We start from the raw sequence: 14,226 nt of genomic DNA on the forward strand, positions 1-14,226 counted from the left end.
GGCAACACTACGCCTACTCCGTGGGCGTAGCCGATTCGGACGCCCAGGGTTACTTCTAACCAGTTTGGATAGATAGACTGATAAGAAAGCAGCTCTTACTCCTAAAGTTTCAGCCATCTCAAGTGTATGACTGTTGACATATGTCTGCCCCACAGAGACAGATCACTTCTAATAAGTGAGTTCTCTATCTGTCACTGATTGTGGACATACTAACTAGAGCTATCAGTATGGTCATAAATGTGAATACTCTTATGTTCTCAAATCAAAATGGAGTTTTTCCTACTTCCAAGAAAAGTGTCTTAAGCATGCTCTTCAATTTGTGCACGCATGTAGACATTCAAATGCAACTGCATTTCCATACAGAGTCTCAAAATCATAGATATCTTCATACCGCAGTAAGAATACATGAAGCGATTTACATACTGCAGGCAGGCTGGCCTTGTAGCTCAGTGGCAGAGCACTGGTCTTGTAAACCAGGGGTCATGAGTTCAAGCCTCATCAGGGCCTTTTTATATGTGAGTTTCTGTATGTTGTTTCCAAGTCATTCTTTCTAGGAGTCACACCTTGTCTTAAGTTTGCTTATTGACAAGCTTCCCTTTCCTGCTTTCATCGTATCAAGAAGACTTCATGAAAACCATTGAACCATAAACTATCGCCTCACCCCTTCCGATCGCCTGACGAACGCCTGACAAACGCCATTCTCACCCCGCCGGGCAAGCCCTGCCGGGCAAAGCCAAATAAGCCATGCATATTTGAAGTTCCTTTGAAAGTCAGAGCGAGGACTATGACCTCTGTTCAGACTGAGTCTGCATCCACAGAAAGCAGACCCTCCAGGATATCGCGATTTCGCGATTTGCCGCGAAATTGGCACTTTAGTAAAAATGCCGCGATTTTTACAAAAGTGCCCGCGAAATCGGCACTTTTCGTAGAAATCGCGGCATTTTTACCAAAGCCGCTATATCCTGGGGGGGTCTGACTTACTTTGTTTATTGGGGCGGGCGGGAAGGACACAGAAGCACGAAAGAATAACATTCCGGGCTTGCTTAATGGGGCATTAGCAGCTCACTCAGCTCACAATCGATAGAAGCGCACAGACCGACCCGGGGCCTGCAGGTGGCCAGAGGCTGGGGGCATCTATCTTCCGGAGGGGGCGGGGCAGAGAGCAAGAGGTGTCTGCTGGAGGGGGGCGGCGTGCTTTGCAGTGTGTGTGTGTGTGCCCTGTGTACAGACTGTGCTCTGTGATGTGGGGTGCGTATGGACACCGCTGCAGGGCGGGCCGGGGGCTGCAGGTGGCCAGAGGCTGGGGGGCATTTATCTTCCAGAGGGCGGGGGGGAGGAGTAGAGACAAGGTGGGGGTGTCTGCTGGAGAGGAGCGGCGTGCCTTGCAGTGTGTGTGTGTCTGCCCTGTGTACAGACTGCGCTGCCTGTGATGTGGGGTGAGCGTGAACACCGCTGCAGGGCGGGCCGGGGGGCTCGAAGTGGACACCCGACCCCCCACCCTGAAGACAAGCCTCAGTGTAATCCCGAGATTCCTCTCGGTAATGAGCTCTGGAGCCGGGGGGTCTCGGGAGGGAAATGAAACAAACACGAGGATTGTGATGGGATTGGATTCCCAGCAGGAAGCAGGGGCTCGCACCTCCACCGCCCCCCATACGGCAGAGAACCCACAGCACTGAACTCCTCTTGCTTCACAGATAAAATTGGCAGTAAACCTAGGTCTGAAATGCAAAGGCAGGTAATGAGCTTCAAAAGGAAATACGCTCATTATGGATAAACGATAATTAGAGTCAAATGTTCAAGTGTCCTAAACGATAAAGCCATGCTACAATTTCTACCGGCCCCTTGAAGATATCCTCAAGACAGTCTTGATACTATCAACAAATCACATTGCAACGTCAGCAACTACAGAGCAGCACATCGGAATAAGTGCTACTTTCAAATTGCACATTATCTAGCATCGAAAAGTGTGTCACTTTCACTTAAAAGCCTGAGTAATCACCGATGTGAGTAGCAATGGAAGACAGCCTATTGCAGCCTGTGCCTACTTTTGCCCTATCCAGTAGCAGTGGAGCGCAAAGGTAAAGAGGGGGAGCAAGAATAAAAACTGAGGGTATGGGGCAGGTGAGACGAGAAAGAAGGGGTGAAAGAGAGGGGGAGTGAGCAAAGAAGTCACAGGTGGGATAGAAGTAAAGGGTAGTAGGGGGTGAGAGAAACTGGGCGAATGAAAGTGAAAGGTGGAGAAAAGTAGAGAGGAGTGAGCAGGAGAGAAAGAGGGAGGGTGAATGCGCGAGAAATAGGGCGAGAGAGGAAGGGGAAGAAAGACAGTGTCTGGTAGAACGAAAGTATGAGAGTTAGAGAGAGAAGAGCGGGCTAGGAAGGGAGAGAGGGCGACAAGAGAGAACTAGAGAGGCAGGTTGCTAGAGAGATACGAAGATGGAAAGAGAGAGGGACGGGGGGAGAAGAGACTGGGCTGATGAGAGAGATATCGATAAGGAGAGAAAGATGTGTGTGTATGCGTGAGAGAGAGGATGAGTGAATGAGGCACAGAAAGGAGGGGGCATGAGAAACAGAAAGCTGAATGGGACAGTGGAAAGAGTGAATTAGGAAGGAAGATAGAGGAGCTAAAAGCGGCAAAACACAACTAAGAGAGGGAGAATTGGGAGGCAGAAAGAGCGTTAGGAAGGGCGGGTGACGGATGAGGTCACTGGAGGCCGCTTTATGAAGGTCCAGGGCCAAATGAAATGCCGCAAAATTGCCGCTAAATTTCCATATTTGTGCCGCTAAATTTCCATTTTTGTGCCGCTAAATTTGCTAATCCATGCCGCTATATCCTGGGGGGTCTGAGAAAGGATGAAATAAGGATCTAGAAATTTCACCAAGGAGATGTGAACTTCATCCCCCTTAAAATACTTTTCCTCCCAGATGCCCCGGCTCTTAGTCAAATGAGGTTAATCTTCAAAACCCCACCCCCACTAACCATAAATATCCGACTCTCCTGCTGTCCATTCAAATGATACAAGGTATCTTGTACATAGAGAGAATGTGAGAAAAAGCAAATCGCTTCATAGATTTGGTGACCTTGGATGGGTGGGCTGGATAAAGAAGTGAACCTGATTTCGGGAAAAGGAGTATCGTGATGGGGATGAGGAAAAGAGAACATGGACCACATTCACAAGTTAGAGAAATAAATATATTAGGTTGAATGGTTTTAAAAAGTTAACTTTGAGCATGAATTGTTTTTTTAAACTGCAAAGAATAAAAAAAATCAATGTGGGATTGGAGGCACAATCTGAGCAGAAAGCACCATAAGCTGCTATGGTGCAACTCTTATGTTGACTAGAAACATTAATATGATGACGCTCTTCTTTTGATATGTCTTTCAGTTAAATTTTATTGTAAGTAGCTGATACAGCACTGTTTGCAGCTCCTCAGTATATGGTTATCCCGTGACAACAATGTTTTCATCATATTTATTATTCTACAAATGTATTTTTAAATGCACTGATGTGGTGTTTGCATGCTATGCAAGACGGCACATCATGGAATGTTTATAAGGAGCATCGAATAGGATTGTGATATTTGCACCTGGAAGAGTCGGACACGCAGATCCTGAAAAGAAGTAAAAACTCTCTAGCAAGGGCCGTCTTTCCCCTGAGTTTAATCTTTACTTTTAGTGAAATGGTTTATGAAAAACCAGTAAGCTGCTCCAGGTGAGGCTCGAACTCACAACCTCGGCATGCCTCAATGCAAGTACTGCTGTATAAGTACCGCGCGCTAACCGATTGCGCCACTGGAGCTCACTGTTCTCATACCTCCCCAGTTGAGCCATCTAGAGCTGACCAAGTAGATACTGGCACTGCTCCCTTATTCACTGTGCAAGATCGACTCACATGCTAGCATGTTATCATGACTATTAAAAACTACAGTCCTAATGGAACAGATTTGATAATTCTGCTATATCATGTGCTCTGTCTATTGAACACCACATATATTTGCCAGTTCTGACACAGTCTAGGAGAAACTTATGATTATTTGTAATTAGCACATCGTAAGAATTTCCTAAAAAATGAAACATAGTCACCTAAGGCAGACGAGGTGGCCGAGTGGTTAAGGCGATGGACTGCTAATCCATTGTGCTCTGCACGCGTGGGTTCGAATCCCACCTTCGTCGGAACGCCATCAGACACTCTTTTGAAGGTGGGCATGTCTCGTAGTACAATTACACTCTCTTTCAAGACACAGCCATAATCCACTAGAAGGGCCCAACTGACTATTCCATTTTGGCAATTATGTCAAATTAAGGGAAGTGTTTTGTGCTTAATTGAAATTAGATCTTTCATGAAGTGTCCAGAGGATTGCCTTTCCCTCACTCCTGGCCTTCTAACTAACCCTGGTCGTAGTGGGCGTAGTGGGGCTCCGCGGAGCTACGCGGAGTGGGCGAGAAGCTACGCCCACTCCCGCACTCCGCGTAGCCCCACTACGCACCTCCCTCCCGCTCTCCCCTACATACATTATTTAAGCAACTACCCTTAATAAAACAGTTTTAAAGCACTTACCGTGTCCGGGGCTCGTCCGGGGCTCCCTCTTGGAATAGCGTCGTCCTGGATACCAATGCCCATGCGCGGGAGGCCGCGCATGCGCATTGGTATTCAGGAAGGGACGCTATTCCAAGAGGGAGCCCCGGAAGAGCCCCGGACATGGTAAGTGCTTTAAAAATTGTTTTATTAAGGTTAGTTGCTTAAATAATGTATGTAGGGGAGGGCGGGAGGGAGGTGGGTGGCGGCCGAATCGGCTACGCACACGGAGTGGGCGTAGTGTTGCCGGCTACGCTGTCTACGCAAAATGCGTAGAAGGCAACACTACGCCTACTCCGTGGGCGTAGCCGATTCGGACGCCCAGGGTTACTTCTAACCAGTTTGGATAGATAGACTGATAAGAAAGCAGCTCTTACTCCTAAAGTTTCAGCCATCTCAAGTGTATGACTGTTGACATATGTCTGCCCCACAGAGACAGATCACTTCTAATAAGTGAGTTCTCTATCTGTCACTGATTGTGGACATACTAACTAGAGCTATCAGTATGGTCATAAATGTGAATACTCTTATGTTCTCAAATCAAAATGGAGTTTTTCCTACTTGCAAGAAAAGTGTCTTAAGCATGCTCTTCAATTTGTGCACGCATGTAGACATTCAAATGCAACTGCATTTCCATACAGAGTCTCAAAATCATAGATATCTTCATACCGCAGTAAGAATACATGAAGCGATTTACATACTGCAGGCAGGCTGGCCTTGTAGCTCAGTGGCAGAGCACTGGTCTTGTAAACCAGGGGTCATGAGTTCAAGCCTCATCAGGGCCTTTTTATATGTGAGTTTCTGTATGTTGTTTCCAAGTCATTCTTTCTAGGAGTCACACCTTGTCTTAAGTTTGCTTATTGACAAGCTTCCCTTTCCTGCTTTCATCGTATCAAGAAGACTTCATGAAAACCATTGAACCATAAACTATCGCCTCACCCCTTCCGATCGCCTGACGAACGCCTGACAAACGCCATTCTCACCCCGCCGGGCAAGCCCTGCCGGGCAAAGCCAAATAAGCCATGCATATTTGAAGTTCCTTTGAAAGTCAGAGCGAGGACTATGACCTCTGTTCAGACTGAGTCTGCATCCACAGAAAGCAGACCCTCCAGGATATCGCGATTTCGCGATTTGCCGCAAAATTGGCACTTTAGTAAAAATGCCGCGATTTTTACAAAAGTGCCCGCGAAATCGGCACTTTTCGTAGAAATCGCGGCATTTTTACAAAAGCCGCTATATCCTGGGGGGGTCTGACTTACTTTGTTTATTGGGGCGGGCGGGAAGGACACAGAAGCACGAAAGAATAACATTCCGGGCTTGCTTAATGGGGCATTAGCAGCTCACTCAGCTCACAATCGATAGAAGCGCACAGACCGACCCGGGGCCTCCAGGTGGACAGAGGCTGGGGGCATCTATCTTCCGGAGGGGGCGGGGCAGAGAGCAAGAGGTGTCTGCTGGAGGGGGGCGGCGTGCTTTGCAGTGTGTGTGTGTGTGCCCTGTGTAAAGACTGCGCTGCCTGTGATGTGGGGTGAGCGTGAACACCGCTGCAGGGCGGGCCGGGGGGCTCGAAGTGGACACCCGACCCCCCACCCTGAAGACAAGCCTCAGTGTAATCCCGAGATTCCTCTCGGTAATGAGCTCTGGAGCCGGGGGGTCTCGGGAGGGAAATGAAACAAACACGAGGATTGTGATGGGATTGGATTCCCAGCAGGAAGCAGGGGCTCGCACCTCCACCGCCCCCCATACGGCAGAGAACCCACAGCACTGAACTCCTCTTGCTTCACAGATAAAATTGGCAGTAAACCTAGGTCTGAAATGCAAAGGCAGGTAATGAGCTTCAAAAGGAAATACGCTCATTATGGATAAACGATAATTAGAGTCAAATGTTCAAGTGTCCTAAACGATAAAGCCATGCTACAATTTCTACCGGCCCCTTGAAGATATCCTCAAGACAGTCTTGATACTATCAACAAATCACGTTGCAACGTCAGCAACTACAGAGCAGCACATCGGAATAAGTGCTACTTTCAAATTGCACATTATCTAGCATCGAAAAGTGTGTCACTTTCACTTAAAAGCCTGAGTAATCACCGATGTGAGTAGCAATGGAAGACAGCCTATTGCAGCCTGTGCCTACTTTTGCCCTATCCAGTAGCAGTGGAGCGCAAAGGTAAAGAGGGGGAGCAAGAATGAAAACTGAGGGTATGGGGCAGGTGAGACGAGAAAGAAGGGGTGAAAGAGAGGGGGAGTGAGCAAAGAAGTCACAGGTGGGATAGAAGTAAAGGGTAGTAGGGGGTGAGAGAAACTGGGCGAATGAAAGTGAAAGGTGGAGAAAAGTAGAGAGGAGTGAGCAGGAGAGAAAGAGGGAGGGTGAATGCGCGAGAAATAGGGCGAGAGAGGAAGGGGAAGAAAGACAGTGTCTGGTAGAACGAAAGTATGAGAGTTAGAGAGAGAAGAGCGGGCTAGGAAGGGAGAGAGGGCGACAAGAGAGAACTAGAGAGGCAGGTTGCTAGAGAGATACGAAGATGGAAAGAGAGAGGGACGGGGGGAGAAGAGACTGGGCTGATGAGAGAGATATCGATAAGGAGAGAAAGATGTGTGTGTATGCGTGAGAGAGAGGATGAGTGAATGAGGCACAGAAAGGAGGGGGCATGAGAAACAGAAAGCTGAATGGGACAGTGGAAAGAGTGAATTAGGAAGGAAGATAGAGGAGCTAAAAGCGGCAAAACACAACTAAGAGAGGGAGAATTGGGAGGCAGAAAGAGCGTTAGGAAGGGCGGGTGACGGATGAGGTCACTGGAGGCCGCTTTATGAAGGTCCAGGGCCAAATGAAATGCCGCAAAATTGCCGCTAAATTTCCATATTTGTGCCGCTAAATTTCCATTTTTGTGCCGCTAAATTTGCTAATCCATGCCGCTATATCCTGGGGGGTCTGAGAAAGGATGAAATAAGGATCTAGAAATTTCACCAAGGAGATGTGAACTTCATCCCCCTTAAAATACTTTTCCTCCCAGATGCCCGGCTCTTAGTCAAATGAGGTTAATCTTCAAAACCCCACCCCCACTAACCATAAATATCCGACTCTCCTGCTGTCCATTCAAATGATACAAGGTATCTTGTACATAGAGAGAATGTGAGAAAAAGCAAATCGCTTCATAGATTTGGTGACCTTGGATGGGTGGGCTGGATAAAGAAGTGAACCTGATTTCGGGAAAAGGAGTATCGTGATGGGGATGAGGAAAAGAGAACATGGACCACATTCACAAGTTAGAGAAATAAATATATTAGGTTGAATGGTTTTAAAAAGTTAACTTTGAGCATGAATTGTTTTTTTAAACTGCAAAGAATAAAAAAAATCAATGTGGGATTGGAGGCACAATCTGAGCAGAAAGCACCATAAGCTGCTATGGTACAACTCTTATGTTGACTAGAAACATTAATATGATGACGCTCTTCTTTTGATATGTCTTTCAGTTAAATTTTATTGTAAGTAGCTGATACAGCACTGTTTGCAGCTCCTCAGTATATGGTTATCCCGTGACAACAATGTTTTCATCATATTTATTATTCTACAAATGTATTTTTAAATGCACTGATGTGGTGTTTGCATGCTATGCAAGACGGCACATCATGGAATGTTTATAAGGAGCATCGAATAGGATTGTGATATTTGCACCTGGAAGAGTCGGACACGCAGATCCTGAAAAGAAGTAAAAACTCTCTAGCAAGGGCCGTCTTTCCCCTGAGTTTAATCTTTACTTTTAGTGAAATGGTTTATGAAAAACCAGTAAGCTGCTCCAGGTGAGGCTCGAACTCACAACCTCGGCATGCCTCAATGCAAGTACTGCTGTATAAGTACCGCGCGCTAACCGATTGCACCACTGGAGCTCACTGTTCTCATACCTCCCCAGTTGAGCCATCTAGAGCTGACCAAGTAGATACTGGCACTGCTCCCTTATTCACTGTGCAAGATCGACTCACATGCTAGCATGTTATCATGACTATTAAAAACTACAGTCCTAATGGAACAGATTTGATAATTCTGCTATATCATGTGCTCTGTCTATTGAACACCACATATATTTGCCAGTTCTGACACAGTCTAGGAGAAACTTATGATTATTTGTAATTAGCACATCGTAAGAATTTCCTAAAAAATGAAACATAGTCACCTAAGGCAGACGAGGTGGCCGAGTGGTTAAGGCGATGGACTGCTAATCCATTGTGCTCTGCACGCGTGGGTTCGAATCCCACCTTCGTCGGAACGCCATCAGACACTCTTTTGAAGGTGGGCATGTCTCGTAGTACAATTACACTCTCTTTCAAGACACAGCCATAATCCACTAGAAGGGCCCAACTGACTATTCCATTTTGGCAATTATGTCAAATTAAGGGAAGTGTTTTGTGCTTAATTGAAATTAGATCTTTCATGAAGTGTCCAGAGGATTGCCTTTCCCTCACTCCTAGCCTTCTAACTAACCCTGGTCGTAGTGGGCGTAGTGGGGCTCCGCGGAGCTACGCGGAGTGGGCGAGAAGCTACGCCCACTCCCGCACTCCGCGTAGCCCCACTACGCACCTCCCTCCCGCTCTCCCCTACATACATTATTTAAGCAACTACCCTTAATAAAACAATTTTAAAGCACTTACCGTGTCCGGGGCTCGTCCGGGGCTCCCTCTTGGAATAGCGTCGTCCTGGATACCAATGCCCATGCGCGGGAGGCCGCGCATGCGCATTGGTATCCAGGAAGGGACGCTATTCCAAGAGGGAGCCCCGGAAGAGCCCCGGACATGGTAAGTGCTTTAAAAATTGTTTTATTAAGGTTAGTTGCTTAAATAATGTATGTAGGGGAGGGCGGGAGGGAGGTGGGTGGCGGCCGAATCGGCTACGCACACGGAGTGGGCGTAGTGTTGCCGGCTACGCTGTCTACGCAAAATGCGTAGAAGGCAACACTACGCCTACTCCGTGGGCGTAGCCGATTCGGACGCCCAGGGTTACTTCTAACCAGTTTGGATAGATAGACTGATAAGAAAGCAGCTCTTACTCCTAAAGTTTCAGCCATCTCAAGTGTATGACTGTTGACATATGTCTGCCCCACAGAGACAGATCACTTCTAATAAGTGAGTTCTCTATCTGTCACTGATTGTGGACATACTAACTAGAGCTATCAGTATGGTCATAAATGTGAATACTCTTATGTTCTCAAATCAAAATGGAGTTTTTCCTACTTCCAAGAAAAGTGTCTTAAGCATGCTCTTCAATTTGTGCACGCATGTAGACATTCAAATGCAACTGCATTTCCATACAGAGTCTCAAAATCATAGATATCTTCATACCGCAGTAAGAATACATGAAGCGATTTACATACTGCAGGCAGGCTGGCCTTGTAGCTCAGTGGCAGAGCACTGGTCTTGTAAACCAGGGGTCATGAGTTCAAGCCTCATCAGGGCCTTTTTATATGTGAGTTTCTGTATGTTGTTTCCAAGTCATTCTTTCTAGGAGTCACACCTTGTCTTAAGTTTGCTTATTGACAAGCTTCCCTTTCCTGCTTTCATCGTATCAAGAAGACTTCATGAAAACCATTGAACCATAAACTATCGCCTCACCCCTTCCGATCGCCTGACGAACGCCTGACAAACGCCATTCTCACCCCGCCGGGCAAGCCCTGCCGGGCAAAGCCAAATAAGCCATGCATATTTGAAGTTCCTTTGAAAGTCAGAGCGAGGACTATGACCTCTGTTCAGACTGAGTCTGCATCCACAGAAAGCAGACCCTCCAGGATATCGCGATTTCGCGATTTGCCGCGAAATTGGCACTTTAGTAAAAATGCCGCGATTTTTACAAAAGTGCCCGCGAAATCGGCACTTTTCGTAGAAATCGCGGCATTTTTACCAAAGCCGCTATATCCTGGGGGGGTCTGACTTACTTTGTTTATTGGGGCGGGCGGGAAGGACACAGAAGCACGAAAGAATAACATTCCGGGCTTGCTTAATGGGGCATTAGCAGCTCACTCAGCTCACAATCGATAGAAGCGCACAGACCGACCCGGGGCCTGCAGGTGGCCAGAGGCTGGGGGCATCTATCTTCCGGAGGGGGCGGGGCAGAGAGCAAGAGGTGTCTGCTGGAGGGGGGCGGCGTGCTTTGCAGTGTGTGTGTGTGTGCCCTGTGTACAGACTGCGCTCTGTGATGTGGGGTGCGTATGGACACCGCTGCAGGGCGGGCCGGGGGCTGCAGGTGGCCAGAGGCTGGGGGGCATTTATCTTCCAGAGGGCGGGGGGGGAGGAGTAGAGACAAGGTGGGGGTGTCTGCTGGAGAGGAGCGGCGTGCCTTGCAGTGTGTGTGTGTCTGCCCTGTGTACAGACTGCGCTGCCTGTGATGTGGGGTGAGCGTGAACACCGCTGCAGGGCGGGCCGGGGGGCTCGAAGTGGACACCCGACCCCCCACCCTGAAGACAAGCCTCAGTGTAATCCCGAGATTCCTCTCGGTAATGAGCTCTGGAGCCGGGGGGTCTCGGGAGGGAAATGAAACAAACACGAGGATTGTGATGGGATTGGATTCCCAGCAGGAAGCAGGGGCTCGCACCTCCACCGCCCCCCATACGGCAGAGAACCCACAGCACTGAACTCCTCTTGCTTCACAGATAAAATTGGCAGTAAACCTAGGTCTGAAATGCAAAGGCAGGTAATGAGCTTCAAAAGGAAATACGCTCATTATGGATAAACGATAATTAGAGTCAAATGTTCAAGTGTCCTAAACGATAAAGCCATGCTACAATTTCTACCGGCCCCTTGAAGATATCCTCAAGACAGTCTTGATACTATCAACAAATCACGTTGCAATGTCAGCAACTACAGAGCAGCACATCGGAATAAGTGCTACTTTCAAATTGCACATTATCTAGCATCGAAAAAGTGTGTCACTTTCACTTAAAAGCCTGAGTAATCACCGATGTGAGTAGCAATGGAAGACAGCCTATTGCAGCCTGTGCCTACTTTTGCCCTATCCAGTAGCAGTGGAGCGCAAAGGTAAAGAGGGGGAGCAAGAATGAAAACTGAGGGTATGGGGCAGGTGAGACGAGAAAGAAGGGGTGAAAGAGAGGGGGAGTGAGCAAAGAAGTCACAGGTGGGATAGAAGTAAAGGGTAGTAGGGGGTGAGAGAAACTGGGCGAATGAAAGTGAAAGGTGGAGAAAAGTAGAGAGGAGTGAGCAGGAGAGAAAGAGGGAGGGTGAATGCGCGAGAAATAAGGCGAGAGAGGAAGGGGAAGAAAGACAGTGTCTGGTAGAACGAAAGTATGAGAGTTAGAGAGAGAAGAGCGGGCTAGGAAGGGAGAGAGGGCGACAAGAGAGAACTAGAGAGGCAGGTTGCTAGAGAGATACGAAGATGGAAAGAGAGAGGGACGGGGGGAGAAGAGACTGGGCTGATGAGAGAGATATCGATAAGGAGAGAAAGATGTGTGTGTATGCGTGAGAGAGAGGATGAGTGAATGAGGCACAGAAAGGAGGGGGCATGAGAAACAGAAAGCTGAATGGGACAGTGGAAAGAGTGAATTAGGAAGGAAGATAGAGGAGCTAAAAGCGGCAAAACACAACTAAGAGAGGGAGAATTGGGAGGCAGAAAGAGCGTTAGGAAGGGCGGGTGACGGATGAGGTCACTGGAGGCCGCTTTATGAAGGTCCAAGGCCAAATGAAATGCCGCAAAATTGCCGCTAAATTTCCATATTTGTGCCGCTAAATTTCCATTTTTGTGCCGCTAAATTTGCTAATCCATGCCGCTATATCCTGAGGGGTCTGTAAGGATCTAGAAATTTCACCAAGGAGATGTGAACTTCATCCCCCTTAAAATACTTTTCCTCCCAGATGCCCCGGCTCTTAATCAAATGAGGTTAATCTTCAAAACCCCACCCCCACTAACCATAAATATCCGACTCTCCTGCTGTCCATTCAAATGATACAAGGTATCTTGTACATAGAGAGAATGTGAGAAAAAGCAGAATCGCTTCATAGATTTGGTGACCTTGGATGGGTGGGCTGGATAAAGAAGTGAACCTGATTTCGGGAAAAGGAGTATCGTGATGGGGATGAGGAAAAGAGAACATGGACCACATTCACAAGTTAGAGAAATAAATATATTAGGTTGAATGGTTTTAAAAAGTTAACTTTGAGCATGAATTGTTTTTTTAAACTGCAAAGAATAAAAAAAATCAATGTGGGATTGGAGGCACAATCTGAGCAGAAAGCACCATAAGCTGCTATGGTGCAACTCTTATGTTGACTAGAAACATTAATATGATGACGCTCTTCTTTTGATATGTATTTCAGTTACATTTTATTGTAAGTAGCTGATACAGCACTGTTTGCACCTCCTCAGTATATGGTTATCCCGTGACAACAATGTTTTCATCATATTTATTATTCTACAAATGTATTTTTAAATGCACTGATGTGGTGTTTGCATGCTATGCAAGACGGCACATCATGGAATGTTTATAAGGAGCATCGAATAGGATTGTGATATTTGCACCTGGAAGAGTCGGACACGCAGATCCTGAAAAGAAGTAAAAACTCTCTAGCAAGGGCCGTCTTTCCCCTGAGTTTAATCTTTACTTTTAGTGAAATTGTTTATGAAAAACCAGTAAGCTGCTCCAGGTGAGGCTCGAACTCACAACCTCGGCATGCCTCAATGCAAGTACTGCTGTATAAGTACCGCGCGCTAACCGATTGCGCCACTGGAGCTCACTGTTCTCATACCTCCCCAGTTGAGCCATCTAGAGCTGACCAAGTAGATACTGGCACTGCTCCCTTATTCACTGTGCAAGATCGACTCACATGCTAGCATGTTATCATGACTATTAAAAACTACAGTCCTAACGGAACAGATTTGATAATTCTGCTATATCATGTGCTCTGTCTATTGAACACCACATATATTTGCCAGTTCTGACACAGTCTAGGAGAAACTTATGATTATTTGTAATTAGCACATCGTAAGAATTTCCTAAAAAATGAAACATAGTCACCTAAGGCAGACGAGGTGGCCAAGTGGTTAAGGCGATGGACTGCTAATCCATTGTGCTCTGCATGCGTGGGTTCGAATCCCACCTTCGTCGGAACGCCATCAGACACTCTTTTGAAGGTGGGCATGTCTCGTAGTACAATTACACTCTCTTTCAAGACACAGCCATAATCCACTAGAAGGGCCCAACTGACTATTCCATTTTGGCAATTATGTCAAATTAAGGGAAGTGTTTTGTGCTTAATTGAAATTAGATCTTTCATGAAGTGTCCAGAGGATTGCCTTTCCCTCACTCCTGGCCTTCTAACTAACCCTGGTCGTAGTGGGCGTAGTGGGGCTCCGCGGAGCTACGCGGAGTGGGCGAGAAGCTACGCCCACTCCCGCACTCCGCGTAGCCCCACTACGCACCTCCCTCCCGCTCTCCCCTACATACATTTTTTAAGCAACTACCCTTAATAAAACAATTTTAAAGCACTTACCGTGTCCGGGGCTCGTCCGGGGCTCCCTCTTGGAATAGCGTCGTCCTGGATACCAATGCGCATGCGCGGGAGGCCGCGCATGCGCATTGGTATCCAGGAAGGGACGCTATTCCAAGAGGGAGCCCCGGAAGAGCCCCGGACATGGTAAGTGCTTTAAAAATTG

The 14,226-nt window shown here is 47.3% G+C and overlaps 9 non-coding genes across 9 annotated transcripts; 6 read left to right on the top strand and 3 right to left on the bottom strand.

Moving 5' to 3' along the window:
* The first annotated feature begins 435 nt into the window (after window positions 1-435).
* On the top strand, window positions 436-507 carry TRNAT-UGU (transfer RNA threonine (anticodon UGU)). The gene has a single exon. It is a non-coding gene; the product is annotated as a tRNA-Thr (tRNA).
* A 3,195-nt stretch (window positions 508-3,702) lies between these two features.
* On the bottom strand, window positions 3,703-3,797 carry TRNAI-UAU (transfer RNA isoleucine (anticodon UAU)). The gene is made up of 2 exons: window positions 3,760-3,797; window positions 3,703-3,738 (listed from the first exon to the last, which is right to left on the bottom strand). It is a non-coding gene; the product is annotated as a tRNA-Ile (tRNA).
* Window positions 3,798-4,089: 292 nt separating this feature from the next.
* On the top strand, window positions 4,090-4,171 carry TRNAS-GCU (transfer RNA serine (anticodon GCU)). Its single transcript has one exon. It is a non-coding gene; the product is annotated as a tRNA-Ser (tRNA).
* A 1,116-nt stretch (window positions 4,172-5,287) lies between these two features.
* Window positions 5,288-5,359, top strand: TRNAT-UGU (transfer RNA threonine (anticodon UGU)). Its single transcript has one exon. It is a non-coding gene; the product is annotated as a tRNA-Thr (tRNA).
* A 3,008-nt stretch (window positions 5,360-8,367) lies between these two features.
* TRNAI-UAU (transfer RNA isoleucine (anticodon UAU)) lies at window positions 8,368-8,462 on the bottom strand. Its single transcript has 2 exons — window positions 8,425-8,462; window positions 8,368-8,403 (listed from the first exon to the last, which is right to left on the bottom strand). It is a non-coding gene; the product is annotated as a tRNA-Ile (tRNA).
* Window positions 8,463-8,754: 292 nt separating this feature from the next.
* TRNAS-GCU (transfer RNA serine (anticodon GCU)) lies at window positions 8,755-8,836 on the top strand. Its single transcript has one exon. It is a non-coding gene; the product is annotated as a tRNA-Ser (tRNA).
* A 1,116-nt stretch (window positions 8,837-9,952) lies between these two features.
* On the top strand, window positions 9,953-10,024 carry TRNAT-UGU (transfer RNA threonine (anticodon UGU)). Its single transcript has one exon. It is a non-coding gene; the product is annotated as a tRNA-Thr (tRNA).
* Window positions 10,025-13,209: 3,185 nt separating this feature from the next.
* TRNAI-UAU (transfer RNA isoleucine (anticodon UAU)) lies at window positions 13,210-13,304 on the bottom strand. The gene is made up of 2 exons: window positions 13,267-13,304; window positions 13,210-13,245 (listed from the first exon to the last, which is right to left on the bottom strand). It is a non-coding gene; the product is annotated as a tRNA-Ile (tRNA).
* A 292-nt stretch (window positions 13,305-13,596) lies between these two features.
* TRNAS-GCU (transfer RNA serine (anticodon GCU)) lies at window positions 13,597-13,678 on the top strand. Its single transcript has one exon. It is a non-coding gene; the product is annotated as a tRNA-Ser (tRNA).
* The last annotated feature ends 548 nt before the right edge of the window (window positions 13,679-14,226 follow it).

This window comes from Lissotriton helveticus, chromosome 5_1 (assembly GCF_964261635.1).
Source record: "Lissotriton helveticus chromosome 5_1, aLisHel1.1, whole genome shotgun sequence".
NCBI classification, from domain to species: Eukaryota; Metazoa; Chordata; class Amphibia; order Caudata; family Salamandridae; genus Lissotriton; species Lissotriton helveticus.